Genomic DNA, 16230 nt, shown 5'->3' with positions numbered 1-16230 from the left:
AAATGGAGTTCACATATTTAGAATGAATTCACACACTAAAAATTTCCCAATACAAAGTTTCTAAAAAGTTTTTTTTTTTTTTTTTTTTGAGAGGGAGTCTCGCTCTGTCACCAGGCAGTGGGTATGATCTTGGCTCACTGTAACCTCCGCCTCCCGGGTTCAAGTGTTTCCCCTGCCTCAGCCTCCAGAGTAGCTGGGACTACAGGCGTGTGCCACCACGACCCACTAATTTTTGTGTGTGTGTATTTTAGTAGAGATGGGATTTCACCATGTTGGCCAGGATGGTCTCGATCTCCTGACCTTGTGATCCGCCTGCCTCGGCTTCCCAAAGTGCTGGGATGACAGGCGTAAGCCACCGCGCTTGGCCTCTAAAAAGCTTCTTAATCTACATTTTCAAGAATGATCACATTTGAAAAGCATACTCTTTTAAAACAAAGCAACTATCACCTTCATTTGACAGAAGAAGGAACAAACGCTTCAAAAGCTAAATGACCTGCTCATGACCATTAGGAAGCTATAGTTAAAACAACCTCAAGACCAACCTCCTTCCTCCATTTCAATGACTCTGACACACTTAAATTAAATTTTAGAAATAATTTTAGGGATTATCACTCATAAGGCTTAGAATCAAATAGTAACGACTCATGTACAAAGACCAGTATTTTTTTTAAATGCTCAGCTGGGCATGGTAGCTCACACCTGTAATCCTAGCACTTTGGGAGGCCAAGGGGCTTGAGTACAGGAGTTTGAAACCAACTTGAACATGGCAAGACCCCATCTCCACAAAAAATAAAAAAATTAGCCAGGCATGGTGGCATATGCTAATCTCACCTACTCAGGAGAGTGAGATAGGAGGATCACTCAGGCCTGAGACTGCAATGAGTTATGACAGCACCACTGCACTCCAACTTAGGCAACAGAGCAAGACCCTGTCTCTAAACAAATAAATAAAATTAAACACAAAGAAAATGCTTTGGGAGGCCGAGACGGGCGGATCACAAGGTCAGGAGATCGAGATCATCCCGGCTAACACAGTAAAACCCCGTCTCTACCAAAAAAATACAAAAAACTAGCCGGGTGCGGTGGTGGGCACCTGTAGTTCCAGCTACTCGGGAGGCTGAGGCAGGAGAATGGCGTAAACCCGGGAGGTGGAGTTTGCAGTGAGCTGAGATCCGGCCACTGCACTCTAGCCCGGGCTACAGAGCGAGACTCCGTCTCAAAAAAAAAAAAAAAAAAAAAAAATTCCTAACTTTATTTCACTCTCAGGTAGGCCTAATAATTAATAAGCTTCCTTTTGAATTATTATCCATAACGGCATTTACCTGTTACAGATAACTCACATCAAAGCACTAAGCAACATTTTTGAGAGCAAATGAAAACAAAAGCTGGCAAAGAAGCTGTGTATTAATAAGTCATTTCATTAAAAAAAAAAAGAACTTGGCCAGGTGTTGTGGCTCATGCCTGTAATCCCAACACACTGGGAAGCTGAGGTAAAAGCCTAGGAGTTCAAGACCAGCCTGGGCAACACAGTGAGACCCTCATCTCTATAAAACAAAAATTTTTAATATTATCTTTTTAAAAAGGACTTATTTTTATAGCATCTTTAAGTATTTCAAACATTTCATGTTTGGATTATGGAGTATGTTTCTAGAATTAACACTATTTCTATTTAAGGTAATTTTACATCATTTCCTTTATTAGAAGAAATAACAGATCTGTGGATGGCATTTTGTGAAGGCTGCCTTCTATTAATAGTGTATAAAACACTCATGTATCTCCAAAAAGGTGGGTGAGTAATCACAAAGCAAGTGTAACTATTCATCCCAAAAGGTAGGACAGAACATGTGCCAATGTGTGCAGAGTCCTGAACTAGAGACTTGGATTCTAGTTCTGATCCTGACACCTGGGTGTCTTTCAGAAAATCATTTTAAAGCTTTGCACTCCAATTTCCTCATGTATAAAATGACTGGAGCAGCTGACCTCACAGACAATCCTACTTAGGTAGCATCTATCAATGTATTGCCAGAAGACAAAATGATAATCATGCCCCCCAAAATTAGAGTATTTGAAAACAACCGCCAAAGTAAAAATTTTAAATTCTTTTTTATTTTTTTATTTTTTTAAATTTTTATTTTTTTGAGACAGAGTCTCACTCTGTCTCCCAGGCTGGAGTGCAGTGGCCACATCTCAGCTCACTGCAAACTCCGCCTCCCGGGGTTCATGCCATTCTCCTGCCTCAGCCTCCCAAGTAGCTGGGACTACAGGCGCCCGCCACCACACCTGGCTAATTTTTGCATTTTTAGTAGAGACGGGGTTTCACCGTGTTAGCTAGAATGGTCTCGATCTCCCGACCTCGTGATCCGCCCACCTCAGCCTCCCAAAGTGTTGGGATTACAGGCGTGAGCCACCACACCCGGCCAAAAATTTTAAATTCTATATACATACATACACACACACACACACAAACTAATACACTACATGCCAGATACTGGGGTGGTGGGCTGGGACCAAGGCATGAAGTAATAATGCATGTGCCAAAGGGCTGAACTTTTTAAAATGAGTACAAAAGTAAATTTTCAGAGTAGCAGCTGGTGGGTAGGAGGTATTGAGTCCACAGAACTGCTCTTAGATTGGAAGGGCACGGGAGAATGAAGTTCCATTATGTGATAGGGTTTTTTACACACACACACACACACACACACACACACACACACACACACATGAATGTGAGAAAGTCACTCAATTATAAGCATTCAAAAAGGCAGCTTTCTTGTCTTTGTGGCGCCTGTACCTAGCTCAGCTCGTAGAAGCCACAGGAGGAACCTAATCAATGTTAGTTGATCATTTACTGATTTACCAATAACTAATTCATGACTGCTCTAGTGCTGTGGTCTGAATGTGTCCCCCAAAATTCATGTTGAAAGCCTAACCACCAAGGTGATAGTATTAACAGGTGGGGCCTTTGGGAGGCTTTGCCCGCATTAATGGAATTAATGCCTCTATAAAAGAGGCCCTATAAAGCCCCCTCTACTCTTCTACTACATGAAGTTATAGTGAAAAGACAGCTAGCTGTCTATGAACAAGGGAAGAGGGCCCTCACTAAGATGTCAAATTTGTCAGTACCTTGATCTTGGACTTCTCAGCCCCCAAAACCGTGAGAAATAAACTTCCGTTGTTTATAAGCCACCCTGTCTGTGGTGTTTTGTAATAGTAGCCAGAACAGACTAAGACATCTAGTAACACATTCTCTGGTAAACACTAGGAATTCCCGGCCTTAAAGAGTTCATAGTGAATGAGAAAAGAAATAAACAATATAAAGGATAACATGCTATAGTCCATTAGATACAAAGTGCTTCCAGACCATTCAGAAAAACTGGATAGGAAGATTTCTAAGGTAATACTTATTGAGTGCCTGCGTGTTAGGCGTTTTACATACTTTAAGCCTCACAACTCTGGGGAAGTTTCACCAACCCATTTTACAGGTGACAAAACTGTGGCTTACCAAGATTAATAAGGTCAGAATTAAAAGTAGGGTCTAATTCCAAAGACATTACCACTATACATACCAATTTGTCTTGTTACTACATGTTATCCTTACATTTGGCAGTGAGGGGAAAACTCAAAACCAGTCAAAAAAACTTTTGTCCTGAACCAGCATAAAAAGAGCACCTAAGACTTCATCCAGTATTTTACTGAAAGATCACTTCTAAAAGTTTGTCTTCACCCCGATCTAAAAATGAGAAAACTAATTTTCTTTCAGCAGCTGCATATGTACATAATGTAATGTTTCTACATTTAGATCTATACAATTATAGGTCTAAACAAAATATGTGTAACACGACTGGAGAACATTAGCAGTCATTTAAGAAAATGGACATTTGGAAACATCATTTTAAGAGCTTGGGATGAAAAACTTTGCTATGACCTATAAATCTGGATCATTCCACTGACTGACACTGAGAGAAACAGTGTATTATCACAGTTTACACAGTAAATTTTTTTGGAGGGGAGAAGGAGGTGATTGAAATAGAAATGATATGAAGTTTAAGAAATACAACTGATTAGATGTCACATGTCAAAGACACTGTAGGTACCCAATAAATACTGTTAAATGGACTGGACAAGTGGGATGAGAACACTTTTTCCCCACACCTCTGACTAGTACGTGCCTTTCTTAGGAAGTTATTTTTTCAGCCATGAAAAAACAAGGGCAGAATTTAGGACAGATAAAACATAAGTAGCTTATAAATCCTCTGAAAGGAAATCAAAACACAGTATTTTGTATCTCTGTATAAAGTTAAGCTCCTCAGGGACAGGGGCAATGTCCAGAGGATGGTGAGCATACTACTTAGCAAACTAATGCAGGTTAATAAATATTGACACAGTAAGACTTGCATAGTTTACATTCTAATTTTGTAAAGATTATGAGTTACCTCTTCATATTCTGTTCTTGTATTTCTCCTATGTATATTATAAATACACAAACATTGCAAATTATTTCTTGAAGCTATTTCCTTTCATTTTTGGTCAAGACTATTAGCGTTTCTTAAAAGGGTTTCTGGTCATCCTTAGGGCTTATCAATCACATTATTAATATTGTATTCATTTCACTAAAAATGTGGTAACTAGCTTAGATTTAAAAACAGATCTAATTTCAAAGCTATTTCCACTATACATACCAAGACAAAACTTTCTTATCTCTCCTAAATTCTAAATTTCACATGATTTACCAAATCACCTCTTAAGAGTACTTACTGGTCAGAAGTGTGAGACAAACACCTTACCCCACTTGTCCAATGTATTCCACAAGATTGATTGGCTACCTTTGTGTCTCTGACAGGTAACTTCCGACAGTTGTATTTCTTAAACTTTAAGTCGTCTCCCAAAAAACTCTGTAATAATTTCCTGCTTCTCTCAATATTGCAGGCAGTCAAATGATCCAAAATTACGCGTCATATCCATATTCCTTCATGATTGAGGTTAACTATGCACTGCAAACCCCATATGCTATTACTTTACATTTTCAACGGCACCCTAGCCTCTTAATAATCTCAAACAGATTTTGTACTGTTACTAATTTAACACATCCATAAAAAGTCATTAAAAAAATTTAGACGCTAAATTCTCTTTCAAGGTTGCTAAGCTTCACCAGTGTATTAAAATTATTTTTAAAATTTCACGGACTAAGGTATTTGGTACATTCAATTCCACCTTTACCAACAAAAGCCTTCACCACTAAGATGAGGAAAGCATCCTTTTCATTTTCTACAGTGAAAAGGGCGAAAAAAAAAAAAAAAAGGCCAACTGCTTGCATGCAGGTCTGCATATAACACAGCAGTCTCTGGCAAAGCCAGTAACTCACGTTCAACTTCAGAAATCCTGGTGGACGGCAACACATGAGTAATCTGTGCGCACAACCCTGGGCTTGACATACCACTTCCTCCGCCCTCCCTTCCCATCAATCCACCCCCAAAACCCCAACCCACCAAGCACACGGCTAAATATGTCTTCCCCAAGAGAGCCAGAAACCTCGAAAACGCCGAAAAAGAGCTCCCCTTGGAAGGAAAGGGCCTGCCCTTCCCAGTCTGGGGCCCCGGCTGGCTCGACGAGCCTCTCTCCGAGGAGGCCCAAATCTCGACGCCTCGCACGTCCAGCCCCGCCCCGGGCCCGCTCGCGTCCCCTCGGGCGACAAAACCCTCCCGCCGGCGCTCAGCCAGGACTGACAGTTAAGGCTGCAGCAGCCGCGGCCACCAGGGGCCTACTTCTGGCACCAGCCCCTCCGGACCACGCGCCCCCAAACACTCGCCTCGGCGGCGGGGGGCGGGGAAGCGGGGCGCCGACCTCGCCACCGCGGGCCCCGAAGGCCGGCCGAGTGACGGAGGGGAGCCAGCGCCGCCTGGCGCAGGCCGCGGCAACACTGACCTGTCGTCGCCCCCGCGCCTGGGCTGCGGCGGCCGCCTCACTGATCGTCGTCGCCCTCGCCCGCCGCCTCCGCCCGCCACCGCCTCGTTCCCTTTCGCTGCCGCCACCGCCGGGGCTCATGCGGGACCCGCGCTTCCTTATCCGGAAAACGAGGCCGGGAAAGGGGGCGCCGGAGCCGCCGAAATTCCGGCGTTCGTCGCCAGCCGCCTCTGCCTGTCCACACCGGGGGGCTGCGGGGCCCTCCTGCCAGGGGCTACAGGCCGCGAGCTATTCCGAGGAGGAGCCGAAGGAGGCGCCGCCGCCCGCAGCCGAGCGCGCCAGGTCGGCAGAGGTGAAGCGTAAGTAGGCGGCGGATGGCGGGCGCCCGGGCTGGCGGATGGCTACGCGACGGCGGGGTGCGCGAGCGAGCGAAGCCTGGTGTGTCGGGTCCTGGCGAAGGGAAAAGGCCCTGTCGTCTCCTGTAGTCACCCCGAGCCCAGCGCCACCATCTTGGGAGAAACACGGATCTCGCGGCCGCGGCGCAAGACGGGAGGACTGGCTGGGCGGGCCGAGTATCCCGGCAGGCAGCGCGCGCCGCCCGGCCGGGCGAGGGCTCCAGGCCGGGACGCGGGGACGTGGGGCGGGGCCAAGACGCGCGGGAGGGCGCCGCGCTCCGCCCCTCCTTCCCTCACCGGCTCCGCCTCCCTCCCGCTTGCCGTCGCCGCCGGCGCACGGGCCATTGGGAAGAGGAGGTGGCTGGCGGCCCCTCGGAGTCCCACCAGGGTCGGTCGCCATCTTGCGACTGGACAGAAAGGGTAATCCGTCCTTTTAGTTTGTGCTGTCTGTGACCCGAAAGAATAAACCTGGTACATCCGGAAGCCCTCTGGGCACCCCCCAGGAGGGTTGCAGAGCCCCTTGGTGTACCCAGCCGAGGAACACCTCCGACTGTGTTGGGAGACGAATGGCTCCGAAAGTCAGCTGAAACCGCAGGAATAGCCCCCAGCCCCGAGGCGGGGCAGGTGCCTGGCGTTATTAGCTTTTCCACCCCAACCCTTTTTTATCTGGAGCTGTCTTTATAGGTGTTGCAGGGGTGCCCCGAGAGTGCAGGCCAGATTTTAGAGGACCAAGGTCATCTGCTTAGGCCTCTTGCCAACACGGGATGTGTCAACTAGTTTACCGGAGACAAAGGTAAAGTCCCGTCTCCTGCAGTTGTTGACGTTCAGTAGGTTGTCGGTTAAGAAAAGTGGCTCCCTGGTTGACCCCAGCTGGGATAGAGGCTAATTTTGATCCCTATGACAGCTGAACCTAGTTCAAGCCATTAAAATTAAAATTAAATCCATTTAAAATCATATTTAGTACCAGGATCACCATTTTATTTTAAAAGGGGTGTGTGTGTGTGTGTATATATAGCTTTACAACACTTGCTAGCAAAGCCAAAACAGTATCATTAACAATTCATAGTGTTACGACTAGCAACTTTGTTGATAAGCCCTTGAAGTAGCATATGAGTCGCCATGTCTAGTATTCAGATTTTTTGTATCAACAGTCATACATAGCAGTGTATCTTTTTTTAATTTATTTTTGTTTTTAAACTTGGAGATGGAGTCTTGCTATGTCAAGCTCCTGGTCTCAAGTGATCCTCCCACCTCAGCCTCCCAAAGTTCTGGGACTATAGGCATGAGCCACAGTGCTTGGCCAACACTGTATTTTTTAACTGTCAGTCTCAGAAAATCTTTGTTGTAGTGTGGATGTGTGTGTATCCCGCCTCACAACTATAATCAACTATCGAAAAAACAACAATAAGCTAGAAGAATTTAAGTTATTCTAGGACAACTGATGATAAATGATAGTATTAAGCCATATTCTGTTTTAAGATGTTTTAACTCAGCTCGTTATTCGCTTTTCATTTCCTCTCAGTACACATCCACATTTGGAAACTATTTGCTGTTAGATTTCATGGAAAGGACTAGTAAGAAACATAATCTTAATCCCAGATTTGGGAGGCCGAGGCAGGCAGATCACGAGGTCAGGAGATCGAGACCATCCTGGCTAACACGGTGAAACCCCGTCTCTTACTAAAAATACAAAAAGATTAGCCGGGCGTGGTGGCAGCGCCTGTAGTCCCAGCTACTCGGGAGGCTGAGGCAGGAGAATGACGTGAACGCAGGAGGCGGAGCTTGCAGTGAGCCCAGATCACACCACTGCACACCAGCCTGAGTGACAGCAAGACTCCGTCCCAAAAAAAAATAATAATAATAATCTTTATAAAAATTTATCTTTGGAAGTTTTCAAAATAGGCAACAAAGAATGCAAATCTTTAAGGACTTTATTGTTAGACTAATTAAAGCATACCATTTCTACTATATCTAGCATATGGAGATACTTTTAGGTATTCTTCCTTTTAAGTAGAAATTGTCAATAAATGAGGTGTAATTTTATAATGGCCTGGTGTATCAAAGTGTGGCAGAAATCCTTGAGTTCCAAAAAGATTAAAGACCGAAAGGAAATAAGTCTGCTTTTAGCTAGATGTCAGAATGACTATTCATTGCTTTACTGAGATCAAGGAGGGTCTTAATTCTTCCTAGGAATCTGGAGAAATTACCTATATCCCTTTTAGTTAATTAATTTTAAATATGTATTCTTATGTGTGACATTAGTATTAGACTTCTTTCCAGACTTCACTGTGCTTTTTGCTTTATCCATTTTCAAATTTAGAAATGTTTGCTGATCAAACTTACCAACATAAATATTTTCAGGAATCCTTAAGATACTAGTAGTGTTCCACTTCCCTGTATATCTGTTTATATGGAAAAAAAAAATTCTCCCATATCAGACCCACGTTTTTTTTTTTTTTTCCAGGTGTGTTTTTCCCAGAAAAACAACTTTGTATCTACTAAGTGAACAGTGATTTCTTCAGACTTTTCTTGTCAAAATGAGACCCAGTGGTTTCTAATAATTTTCTCATTTCAAGTGTACAGTAAAAAGAACAATTTAATTTTATAAACATCTGCATCAATGCCTTGAGCAAACTTTGAGCTAATGTTTACCCAGAACTATTTGTGTGTCATACGTTGGACTACTTGAACTACTATTTATGTTCCAGACCTTGGGAAACAATAAAAGATGAACAGTCTCTATCTCTGCCCTCAAGAACTTGCGGTTCAAGAGGAAGTCACACCTGTAAGATTGGACACTTTTTCAGAGTAACCCAACACTTCATTGATCATGGGGGATACCTACTAACATGTATCTGATAATACTAACAAACTTTTTATTTTATTATTATTATTTTTTTGAGACGGAGTCTCACTCTGTCGCCCACGCTGGAGTGCAGTGGTGCAATCTCGGCTCATTGCAAGCTCCGCCTCCCGGGTTCATGCCATTCTCCTTCCTCAGCCTCCCTAGTAGCTGGGACTACAAGCACCTACCACCAGGCCAGGCTAATTTTTTGTATTTTTAGTAAAGGTGGGGTTTCACCGTGTTAGCCAGAATGGTCTCGATCTCCGGACCTCGTGATCCGCCTGCCTCAGCCTCCCAAAGTGCTGGGATTATAGGCGTGAGTCACTGCATCGGGCCAACAAACTTTTTTTCAAAGGAAACATTTTGCCCTGAATTGCTGGTGAAGTTGTTTTTTGACAGAGCTGTTTTATTGCTGAAGATTTCTTATTGATGCCAGTCATAGCAGATGAATCAAAATGCAAAAACAACTTTTTTTACTGCTCAGCATGCCCCAGGATCAGAAGTAAGTCAAGAGCGTGGAAGAGACAAAATTCAGATATGCTGGGATAGAAGTCATTGTTGCTATTTTTAGGCCACATCTGAATGTTACACACTCAACCTTTGAAAAACGCTAAGCTTTCAATATATGAATAGCTTCCATTATTTAAGAAATACTGTTAAGCAAGCTTAGCTCCATGAAGAACACTCTTCTGGCATATAAAGTGCTCAATAAATGTTAGTGCTTAGTAGTGGTGGTGGTGGTGGTGGTGGTGGTGGTGGTTGTGGTGTGTGTATCATTGTTTAGTATTGTACACAGCAGGCATGAACTCCTACATACCCCCCCACCCTTATCCCTACAGACCTGTCTAAATTTGCATTCTTTCTGACCTCGAGTCTTAAGGTAGAAGCCATCCTTCTGTCCTTTCTACAGGTAATTTTTATTTCTTGAGGGAAGGGAAATTGACTCAAGACTCTTACTCCCTTAATCATTCCCTCTCCTGTTCATAAATTCTCCCTCTACTTTGTTCCTTCTATTTAGAAAAACTGTCTATACTTGGATTGCTATTACCTTCCAAATTCCTCTTCAGCTACAGAAATTTAGCAGCTCCCTCCATTTTACTGTATACATTGCTTGTGTCAATGTCACTATGGCCTAATGGCCAAATTGAAAGGTTGCTTCTCAATTTTCACAACATCTGACCTCTCCGCAGCCTTCCACACTGCTAACCACTGCCTCCTGGAAACTGCTCCTTTGGTTCTGTCACCTTACATTCTCTGCTCTTCTGCCGTGTCTTCGGCCGCGCTTTCTCAGGTCTCCTGTACAGAATCTTCCCTCCCCATCCTTGGTTCTCTTTGCTACCATGTTATAATCTTTGAACAGTACCTTTTACATATACTCTTCTGTCACTTATTTTGGTCAGGAATCAAGCCTGAATCTTGAACACAGACCTCAGTCAGAAGCACCAGACACAGAATCTTCAACTCCTTATTGGAAACCTGTACTGGGTGTTCTACAGGCACCTCAAGCTCAACATGTGTAACATTAAACCCCTGAGTTTGTTCTGTTTTCCACCATGGACTGAGTTGTGATAACAGTGCAAAGGAGCAGGTTTTGGGAGAACAAGCAGGAATTTAGTTTTGGTAATGTTAAATTTGAGATACCTGTTGGATATCTGTTGTACAAACTGCTTGCTAGCTGACTCTTATGTATTCTCCTCTTCATTCATGATAATAGAACATCTAGCCAGACACATAGTTGCCTATAATACACCCTAAGTGTGGCCATATCTCTTAAGTTCTGGCCAGTAGGATGTGAGAAGAAATGATGTATGCAACTTCCAGATCATTTTCTAAAAGGAATTGGGTGTCACTTGCCCTTTCTTTTGTCCTTTTCTGATGAATGTATGTATTAAATAGTTGGGGTAGTAAACTATGTTGGAAGATGCTGTGGTTTGAATGATGGTGTCCCCTTCAAAATTCATGTTGAAACTTAATCCCCATTGTGATGATATTAGCAGCTGATTAAATCATGAGGGCCCTGCCTCATGGATGGATTAAGTACCCTTGTGAAAGGACTGGAGGGAACTAGCTTAGACCTTCTTTTGCCCTTCCATCCCTTTAGCCACACGAGGACACAGCATTCATCCCCTCCAGAGGATATAGCAATAAGGTCCCACCTTGGAAACAGCAGCTCTCACCAGACACTGAAACTGCTGGGGGTCTTGATCTTGTACTTCCCAGCCTTTAGAACTGTGAAAAAGTATGTTTCTGTTTTTTACAAATTTTCCAGTCTCAGGTATTTTGTTATAGCAGCATAAACAGACTAAGACACTGGGAAACATTCTAGGGATTGCAGAGCAACAAGGTGGGGCCCTGAGGACTTCATTGAGCAAGTCCTGTGAACCAGGTCAACTCTGGTGTAAGACAACTAACTTCTGTGATCTCCCATGGTTATTCTAAGTCCCTTTAACTGCAGCTGACCTTGTGTCTCAGTATCCAAGCAAAGATATCAGGAGGAGTTGCATTCTTTGACTTGATTGGTGACTCTACCATCTATGGCGGTCCCCAATAATAATAATGGTAGTAATCCTAGATTTCTTCCTCTCCCTCACTCTCCTGGCAATTAAGAGGCAAAGTTGTATCTCTCCAAAGAATAGGCCTTAGAATTAGTGAAGCAAAGTGGCTGAGAGCACAGGCTCCCAATTTACAAGTGCAGAGATTCCAGGCAAGATTGTAAACCCCTTTCTGATTTAGTTTCCTCATCTATAAAATGGAGTTGTAGGGATTAAGTGTTAATATACATAAAGCTGTTACAATAATGCTGGGCACATAGTACAACTCAACAAAGGCAGGCTACCCCCGGCCCCCACCCCCGCCATGCAAATCCCAGTTCTTCTAGTTACCAGAAATCCAACCTTGAGTACCTCAATTGATATCTGTTTCTTCTTTGGGAAAGTGGGAAAAAATAATAGTACCATCCTCATAGGACCATTATAATCCTTCATTCATCCATTCGTATTTATTGAATGGATATGTGCCGGCTCTGTTCTCAGTGCTGAGAATACAGCAATGAACAAAAACAGTCTACCCTCATGGAGTTTGTGATCCATGGAGGAAGAAAACCAACACATATGTGTTATGTCAGAATATGATATGTTAAGGAGAAATATAAAGCAAGGCAAAGGGAATAGGGAATGCTACAGGAGTTCTGTCATGCCGAGTGGCCAGAGAAGGTCTTATTGAAAAGAATTCATTTAATCAGAGGCTTGACAGAAGTGAGGAATGAACTGTGGGAATATAAAGGGAAGAACCTTCTAGACAGAGAGGGCCCTGAAGCAGAAAGGTGCCTAGAGTCATCTAGGAACAGCTAGCAAGGCACTGTGGCTAGAGAGAGAAAGAGGAGTTGAAGGTGAGCTCAGAGAGGTCACAGTGGGTCACAGCCTGGAGGACTTCGTAGCTTTTCCTAAGAACTTAGGTATTTGTGCTGAAGGAGGTGGGAAGCCTCTGGAAGGGTTTGAGAGAGTTATGATAAGAGCTATAGAAAAACTCTAGCTACTGTGTGGAGAATGGACAAAGATAGTGCATATGAAGTGTTTAGTGCCTGACACATGGGAAGTGTTCAGTAAATGGTGGTAATGTTATCATCATCATTATCATAACGTCCATTTCCTTCTATTTCCGCTGCTACTACCTTAATTTAGACCCTTAGTGTTTAGACCCGTAGTGTTTCTGCACTAGACTGTAAGTTCCAGAAGGGTAAGATCATATTACCTAATTCACTATTTTAACCCCAACATTCATAGAGTGCTGGTTCATATTCTACTACTTTCCTGCCAAGTGTCCTCATCACAGTATGTTTTCTTAAGAAACATGTATTGTCACCTTGCTGCCTTTCTTTACTCTATCAGTGGCTCACCATGGCCTTCTGAATAATGTCTAAACTCCAAAAACAGGGCCCATTGAATGTGGTCCCTGCCTCCATTCCAGCCCCATCTCCCACTTCCCACATGAATATATTGCTTAGGCAGTATGACTTACACTTGAGAGTCATTCGGAGCTCTTTTGCATGCAGTTTATTCTACCTTTTAGATAAGTTCAAGCTCCTCCTCTGAGAAGCCTTTCAGATCTTCTCAAGCAGGGTCATTGCTTATGCCTCTGTGTGCCTTCTACACACTCGATGTATGTGCTTAGCACTTCTGTCTTCCCTTAAGCTCCTTGAGAGAGGAGAGCACCCTTGACTTCTTGTGTCCTCAGTATCTATCTCAACGGCTAAAACCTGGTAACTCCTCAAAAAAGGTTTGAATGAGTGAATCAGGCTTTATGAGCGTAAAAGTTAAGAACTGAGACCAGCATGTCTAATAGAGGACCCCTTTACTGAGCTAACATGTAATAAAGTAGTGTATCTTTGAATGTTTCATTTTTCAGCTATGTCAAGTAGAGATACAAGGTGCATTGGTGCCTGCGTATACAATTCAGTGGGAACAGAAAAATCAGGCAAATGAAATAAATGTAAGAAATCTTAACTTCTTGTCACTTCCAATAAATACACAACAATAAAGTATTTTAATTAGAACCTTGGTATATGAAGTATAAAATTAAGATATTGAACAAGATGATCTATGAAGTCCTTCTAAAGCTATGACTTTTTCAACCACCAATTTCACTAATTGCCTCTATAGGCAAGACTACACAAGAAGTTACTGGAGCAAAAACCTGGAAGTCTATCAAATCATGCTTTGACCTTGGTCATCCCAATCTTTTTGTGCCTGTCTTAACCCAGCTGGAGAGTAGGTGGAAAAGGGAAGCATTTCATTGAACACCAGCTGCTGCTGCTGCTAATCTGAGCTGTTCTGAATAAAACAGTTCCACTTGAATCAATGAAGCAGCCCTTAGAAATGTTTCCTTCTGACATGTGCATCATTCGAGTTATTTGAAGTCATTCACACTATAATCCATATCTCTAATTCCATTTTAAATACATATACTGATTCGAACATGGACTCTAACAAAATGATTTTTAAATCTAAGGAAATGCATTGATTAAATTAAATCTTAGTATTAAAGATGGTACAGACATTCTACACTTACTGTTTTTGTTCAGAATCTCTCAACTCAAAAAAACATCTGATTAGGGAAGAATCGTGAGTATCATTTATAATTGATAAACTATTTTGTTTTAGTACTGCTTGAGGCCCACATGCAGAACACAAAATTTTGTTATCAAAATGATAAATGTTACTATGTGGACTCTTTGGCATTGCTTCCAACAAAATTTTGTACTTAAAGCTTAACTTATTAAAATTGTTGGTTTTACTTTTATTTTGTAACATTAAATTAGCATACTACATACGGAAAGACCAATATTTTTAAAGATAGTAATATAGATATCATTTATGACATAAATATTTTATATTGCTTCTTTTTTTAGGTTACTGGTAAGCATAGTACTGATTGCATCCATATTTCAGTACTTACCACAAAGTTCCTGAAAGGACAGTACATTTCTGCAAATTAAATTTGTGCACTCATTAGGTGCCAGTTGTTTAAATAAATCTCATTAATTCATACAACAATCTTGGATATTATACACTTTATGGATTAGAAAATTGAGCTTAGAGAAAGTAAGCAACTTGCCCATGTCTTACACCTAAAAACTAGTAGTGCTAGGATTTAAACCCACAGGTGTATGTGTGTGCGTGTTTTTGTGTGCGCTCTTATTGCAGCATGTTGCTTTCCTAGAAAACAAAAATTTCAAAACTATATTTCATTGAAATGTTTCCTCAGTCATTCAGTAATCCCTTTTTTCATTGCTTCATAGCAATCTTATAGTATTCTCAAATTATTACCCCAGCAGAAAACTCTTTTTTTATACTGTTCCATTCAAGACTGGTCATCGGGGAGTCCCAGCCATCTTCATCTGCATCAATCCTTTCTAGCACTCTGTCCTAATTATGTGATACTGAGCCAGCTACTTAATTTATTTCAACCTCGATTTCTTCATTTGTAAAGGGGATAATATTGTGATGAGAAAAGAGATAACATGTTGCTAAGGACTTATTTTATGCCTTAAGGACTTACTAATAATTGATTAAGCTCAATAAATGATAAATGAATGGACGAAGTTGTCTTAGTTTGTGTTTCTCCCGGAAACAGATCTCGAGGCAATGATTTGAGTGCAAGTAATTTATTTGGGAGGTGATCCCTAGAAACACTGGTAAGGAAGTAAGTGAGTTAGGGAAGGGAGGAAGCAAAAAAAAGGGTGTATTATCAATCAAGTGTCCACTTTGGGCAACCGGAGTTCACTTCTGTTGAACTCTGGGAGTCAGTGTAGAACACACACTTCACAATTATCCTGTGAGTGTATAATGTTGTTATCGTCATCTGGCTGGCTTGCTGTGGTTGGGACACAGCAACTCCAGCTGGTCAGAGAGAGCCCTAAGCAAGAAATGCAGGTGCTGGCAATTGACACTAGGACTGGCGTACAATACAGTGGGAAGATCCAGGGCACCAATCGCGTTTGCCACACAAACAAATGAACAAACGAACCAAACTTGGTGAGCTGACTACAGTTCAGGTCTGGCCCTCATGATTGCAGGCTTAGAAGCCGATTTAAGACAGCCCACCAATCAAACTCACCTTTAACAAACTCGAGATGGAATTATAAAATCAGAATGCCGCTTTATTGATTTAAATTGAAAAGTACCCATCACAGGGACTGGAATGCTGGAAAGAACTGGTATGCATGTGACCAGAGCATTTTTTCCCTGTAAGAGGACACACAGGGTCCGCACATAACAGAAGGTTCTTAGGAAGCTTGAAAACTAGACAAAGGAAAGTGACTGAACAGGAATTGAAGGAACTGGACAGTTGGTACCTGACACATTCAACTTCTGTGAAGTATCATTGACAGGGGAATGAGAGTATTTGAAGCTTTTGGGCAAATGTCCCCTAGGAAGTTACAGCCAGCATTTCCTCATCTGAGTCTATCCAGTGTTTTCATTGATGACTAGCCCTTTTCTTTAGAAATGTCAGGCTTCCATTATATCTTGCAGGCCTGGAAGCCATTTCTTTTTTTAAGTGACTTACAACAAACTCTGCTTTGGTCCATTT

General features: G+C 42.4%; 1 protein-coding gene and 1 long non-coding RNA gene across 11 annotated transcripts in view; one reads left to right on the top strand and one right to left on the bottom strand.

The window, feature by feature from the left end:
• UBE3A (ubiquitin protein ligase E3A) overlaps positions 1 to 6491 on the bottom strand; it is a 99798-nt gene extending 93307 nt beyond the window's left edge. For 7 of the 8 annotated variants that reach the window (XM_037985294.2, XM_037985296.2, XM_008017366.3 and 4 more), the window contains exon 1: positions 5923 to 6459. The gene's annotated coding sequence lies outside the window, so the exon portion shown is untranslated. Of the gene's footprint in view, positions 1 to 5922 lie in introns of all 8 variants that reach the window. The other variant, XM_008017363.3, reaches the window with a different exon arrangement.
• A 109-nt stretch (positions 6492 to 6600) lies between these two features.
• On the top strand, positions 6601 to 15237 carry LOC103246028 (uncharacterized). 3 transcript variants are annotated; one of them, XR_012091398.1, is made up of 3 exons: positions 6607 to 7089; positions 8761 to 9643; positions 10542 to 15237. It is a non-coding gene; the product is annotated as an uncharacterized lncRNA (long non-coding RNA). The 3 variants fall into 3 exon arrangements; XR_012091397.1 differs by having other exon boundaries at positions 6601 to 6716; positions 8761 to 15237; XR_012091396.1 differs by having other exon boundaries at positions 8761 to 15237.
• The last annotated feature ends 993 nt before the right edge of the window (positions 15238 to 16230 follow it).

The sequence above is a fragment of the Chlorocebus sabaeus genome, chromosome 26, assembly GCF_047675955.1.
Source record: "Chlorocebus sabaeus isolate Y175 chromosome 26, mChlSab1.0.hap1, whole genome shotgun sequence".
NCBI lineage: Eukaryota > Metazoa > Chordata > Mammalia > Primates > Cercopithecidae > Chlorocebus > Chlorocebus sabaeus.
The sequence above is the reverse complement of the archived record's forward strand: the minus strand, read 5'-3'. Positions and strand labels throughout refer to the sequence as shown.